At 36.3% G+C, this 5,522-nt stretch overlaps 1 non-coding gene across 1 annotated transcript; it reads left to right on the plus strand.

Moving 5' to 3' along the window:
- The first annotated feature begins 2,585 nt into the window (after window positions 1–2,585).
- Window positions 2,586–2,658, plus strand: TRNAA-AGC (transfer RNA alanine (anticodon AGC)). Its single transcript has one exon. It is a non-coding gene; the product is annotated as a tRNA-Ala (tRNA).
- Window positions 2,659–5,522: the final 2,864 nt, after the last annotated feature.

Here is a 5,522-nt window from a genome sequence, read left to right on the forward strand (position 1 = left end):
CGTTACCCTAAATATAACCTTGTTCAAAGATGCTTTGGAAATCACGAATAATAGAAGAGACACATAGTTCCTCATTATCCTGAAATTTCAATACGTGTCGTGGTGTGAGGTACCTCGTTAAACAGTCAAGCGGAAATTGATATAGAATACAACACCGTTGCGTGTCTTCAGGGTAAGGAAGAACAAGACGAGATGGGAAGAGTACTAAATTAACCCTAAATAAGCCAGGAGAAGATGCTGAAAGAGAACGAAGTGGAAAGGCCAGAGAACAGGCTTGGCAAAGAAATTAACAGGGCTTTTCTCTTACTGAGAACTAACTTTCATATTGGTTATTTGCTGTTTACTTATTCTCGTTGCATTTAGAGTTTGCGTTTCAATATTGTAACGCACTTGAAGCGAGTTGATGAATTTCCCTTTTCTATAATTTTGGTCATGAAAAGTACTTTTTTATTTCTGTGCAGAGAGAGAGCGGGTTGCCTACCATAAACATACCGCAAGCAGGGTGCGAAATCAACTTAGCTTCCGTACGGAGTACGTTCTTCTCCTGCCAAAATACATTTCATTACAATTTGCATTATGTTATACAATATTCCCTCTACTATCGAATCTGGTGCGAAAACAAGCAGGTCCGTAGTTTAAACTTTACTAAAACAGATTATATATATAACAGAATTATTATTATTTCATACACAAACATTTTCTATGCATCATAAACAAGAACGATAATGAAAAACAAAGAAAGGAAAAAGTAACAGCAATTACACTTTCAATAACTTTTCACTTTGACATTATATAAATTGCTTAAGCTGGTAGCTATTTATCAATGTGTTCATATAAAGTTTTCTTAATTAAGTTTTGATTCCTTAATGATTTGAAGGAATGGGTATTTATCATTACGCACCACGAAGTCAACTTCATTTTTTTTTATTTTTTATTTATTTATTTTTTTTTACGATAAATCAAAATAACTGATTTCACACAAAGTCTAGTTTCTCATTGTAGCCAACTGCTACTCGGATCCAATTCGTTTTACATATTTTAAACCGAACACTTTTTTTTTTTTTTAACGTAACTTCGATGTAAAATAAGCGAACATTGCAAAACAGATATACAGGGTGGCCCATTTTAATCTTTCCACGGAAATATCTCAAAAGCGATTGAGCGTAAATGAAGCAAACAAAAACTCAGCTAGAAAATACAATGGGGTAAATCGAATGGAGATGTCGCGGTGTCCCCCAGTGCAATATCACCATTCGATTTGCCCTATTGTATTTTCTGTTTGAGTTTTTGTTTGGTTCATTTACATTCAATCGTTTTTGAGATATTTCCGTGGAAAGATTAAAAGAGGCCACCCTATATGTATATATTTCTAGGCCAATACTATGAAACAAATATGAAAAAAAAATAGGAGAACAGAAAATAATATTGCAGAGGTCTCGTATTTTAGCTAGTAATCTAGTTTTCGAAAACTAAGCTCGAGTTTCGAATTTGGAGAGTCGATTGAGCCACTTTCTTTACAGACAGAATAAAGTGTCGAAGAAAATATGGTCTCTTGTCATCAGTTCTACGGTCTGTTTCGAATAATTTGGTTTGTAGTCAGTAGTAGATTGTTCTAGAGAGCTAACAGACACCTAAAGGTGAACATTGGGTTTCCAAGAAGACTAATTACTGAGCTTTATCTCGAAAAAGAATCGTTCTGTCATAAAGGAGTGACAATGACTGTTTTCTGTTGCAGAAAATATCCCACTGCATTAATAAATTATGATCACAGATGCATCGAATTTTGTGATATAATTTTTCGTTCTCATCGCATTTGTAGTAGGAATGGCCAGAACCGGTTCCTGGTGGAACCGGTTTTCGGCTCTGAACGGATTCAAGAATTTATATATTTTAGATAAATAAGTTAATTATACGAAAAAGCACAAGATGGTTACAGAGCTACAAATGAGTTAAGGGAATGCAGGAGAGATTGGCAAAATCTTATCTCCTGAAATATTCTCTCTGGAGTAGCAGTAAAAAGAAAAAATAAAGTTTAAATTTCCCACCTTAACTTCTCTCATGACTTGCATAATTATCGGGGTCGTGGACAGGGACGTACGCAGGAATTATTTCGGGAGGGGTCTAAAGCTTTTTTGGGGGGTCCAAATACAATTTGAGGCTAAATTATATGAAAATTTCTAAAATTGACCCTAAAAGTAGACTACATTTACAAAAAAGTTGGGATTTCGGGGGGTCCGGACCTCCCAGGACCCATCCCCCGCGTACGCTCCTGGTCGTGGATACAGTATTTCTCATCTTATTTTGCGTAGTATAACGTATTCGTTTAATAAAAGAAAGAAAACTTCCAATATATGAAAGAAGTAATATAATCCATTGCTAAAAGATGTCGTGGTATCTCGCTTATGCTTTGGGTCCATTGAATGATTAAATTGGAACGATTTTACCTGAGAACATAAGGGCGTGGCTTTATGGAGAAACTTGCATAACCACATCGATGCTGTAATATTTCCATAGTGAAAGGAATATATATATTTTTAACAGAAACAGGAAAGAGATATCGGTGTATATATAGAAATTCATACGGTGGGGATGTAGCTCAGATGGTAGAGCGCTCGCTTAGCATGCGAGAGGTACTGGGATCGATACCCAGCATCTCCAAAATTTTACTTAAACTATTTATTTTCTTTTGAATTAAATTTTAATTTTACGTAGTATTTTACAGTCTTTACTAACTGACAAGAAGGGAACTTGCTTTGGATTTCTTTCATTTTTTTGTGGTCTTTATACTAATTTGGCTAAATCCACTGGGACAATTTTTAAACTTATCTGTCCATCAGAGATGGATGAGTCCGTGGGTCATGTGGGTTAAGATTTTATCAGTGGGTCGTGGGCCAACAGGAGTGAGCCATTCCGACCCACCACTCACCATGACCCACCGACCCATTCTGTAAGTGCATTCTAGACAGCATCATCTGAACAGTAGTGAATTTCTCTATGTTTTACTTTCAATGCTTCCATTTTTCTTCTTTTTTTCATTTGTTTCTATTTACTTACCTAAGATGAATATATCTAAGTGAAAAAAGAAGCTAAGCCACTCTTGGATATTGATATTTGTAATTGTATTATAATAACAGTAACAATTCTTACTATTTGGCTTTCAAGACACTGTTTGTGAGTTTTTAGAAGAGCTAACTACTGGAAAAAATATTTTGAATCACCTGTAATATATAAATCTATGTACTATATGTATTAAAATGCTAGGTTTATAAGTTTGTGGTCAAGAAAAGTTTCCCGTATATGTTTGTGGCCAATTTCTTTTTGCAATGAGATCTCGGAAACCACAAGCTCTAGAAACGTGCTGTTTTCACTGGTCTATTTCAAACTTTGTGTAGACCTGCCAGTTCTCATTCAAAATTTTAAAAAAATTGCCGTTATTGTTCTAATTAACATTTTATGGGTCGTTTTGAGCCCGTAAGTTTTTAACATTGTTTCTAGGACGAAACTAATTTTCATATCCTCGTGTTAGGCAACCAGTAGAGGAGCTGTGTAGAGCGGGTTGACGGATATTGTAGGCACTTTGCTTAAACCTGAATGGCAAAATCTATTGCATACTGACACTTCAAAGGCCCCAAGAGACGCAATGAGGCGTACTCGGACGGATATGAATTTACAAGGAAAAAAATCCATTTGACATCATATATCGTTTCTCCAAGTTTGCTACAAACTCAATTCAACATCTATACATTGAAATCTACGTTTATATGTTTGTCTATAGAAATTCATTCCTTTTGAGTCGTCCTGTCCTTCGCCAATGTGTGTAAACAGACATGCACAAATATAGTGAGGAAATGGGAAGAAGATCCGAAGTCATATCAAAATTATTCACTAAATAGACAGCGCAGGTTCAGCTAGTTATTATATAAAACACTGAATGTAACTACGTATATGTGTGTGATCATCATGGACAAATTGTAAAGTCAAATGAAATGACTATTGATATCTAGTTAGGTCCCAATCCCAACTGAGATGTTATCATATCGCTTTCATATAATACATATCCTGAAGTGGGAGTCCGAATTTTTATCTCACAAGCCGTTCAACTTAGGAAGCTGAAATTCAGTGTATTAACTCTTTATTAAAATTAAACAGAACGTGTCCTAGCACTTTCTTAAATTCTCATTTATGAAGGGGGGGAGCACTTTCTATATATGGGAAACTGGTAGTGGGTTGATTTGTAAAAATAATCAAAAACGGTCGATATTAGTTGAGAAACAAATTGAGAAGCAAAGACTACAGTGCTTTGCATTTTATATCCCTGCTTTGTATTATAATAATTGCTGAAGCTTTTGTTTATTATATGAAGCGTTCAGAGCATAAGGCAATCAAGGCATAAAGTTGTGGGGAAAGTAGACATAAAATTTGAACCTTAAGCTTAATTACATGGAAATTTTAATTTTGCTTAATTATATGGAAACTTTTAGACTCCCCCACTCCTTTTACGTTGGCCTTTTTTACCTTGACTTGAGATTTTCAAATTTCATCCTATTTTCCACTGAAAAGTTCTGTAATTCAACAAAGAAGTAATTATATATGATAATTAAATGAAAATTCATAGTAATTTGGCCCATGACAAACAATTTACAATGTTATAAGGTCAGATCCACTGGTATTGTAACAAGGGTGTTGCTTCAGCGACTGACTGTAGAAATTCAAACTCCGATTAGGGATAATTTCACAGCCTTGTTTTATTACAAATGTTTACTCTTTGGTCAGTGGATAGGAGGGCGTGGATCATGGATCAGAGTTGATGACGATGGGTCTTGGTTGTTCGGAGTGGGTCATGGTGATCAGAGTGGGTTACGGTGGGTGGTGGGTCAGTGGGTCAGTGACGAGAAAAACGACCTCAAAGTTTACGATTATGTCAGATCCATTTTTAATCTGAAGTTACAATCCGATGCAGGAGACTTTCCCTGTTTCCCGGTTCTGAGAGCTTCACACCTGCAGATGGCGGCGTCGTCAACTCATATAGCACCCATAAGTCAAAATTTTCCACCCTAGCGAGTACATGAAGTCGCCAAACAACAATGGTGTGGTGTATACCTCATTGATCTACAATGCCACCATGGGTGGAGTTATGGGGGGCATTTCCCCCAACTTTTTGACAAAAAAATAAAAATGCCACCTACCAAGACCTCCGAGACCGACCAAAAGTTTTGCTCCCATTGTGGTCCCAGCAGACAATTCCTAGAATGGCACGAGCACTTTTCCGGGACCCACTTCCACAGTGTTCTTGAGAAGCTTATAAGAACATTTTGATGCGCGCTCACCGGAATCATTTTGCAATATTGTGTCAATGAAACCATCTGAAAAACTAACGGCGAATGGTGCGTTTATTTACCATTTCTGCTTCAAAGTCACTGTTTTCTTTTCTTTTGTTTGCTGTGCAGTGTCCAGGTTTGAATTCTTAAAGAAAATCACTCACACGCAATTGTGTATTCTTCAGTTTGCAGGTTCATACGATT

The sequence above is a fragment of the Thermobia domestica genome, chromosome 13 (assembly GCF_964235325.1).
Source record: "Thermobia domestica chromosome 13, izTheDome1.hap1.1, whole genome shotgun sequence".
Taxonomy (NCBI): Eukaryota; Metazoa; Arthropoda; class Insecta; order Zygentoma; family Lepismatidae; genus Thermobia; species Thermobia domestica.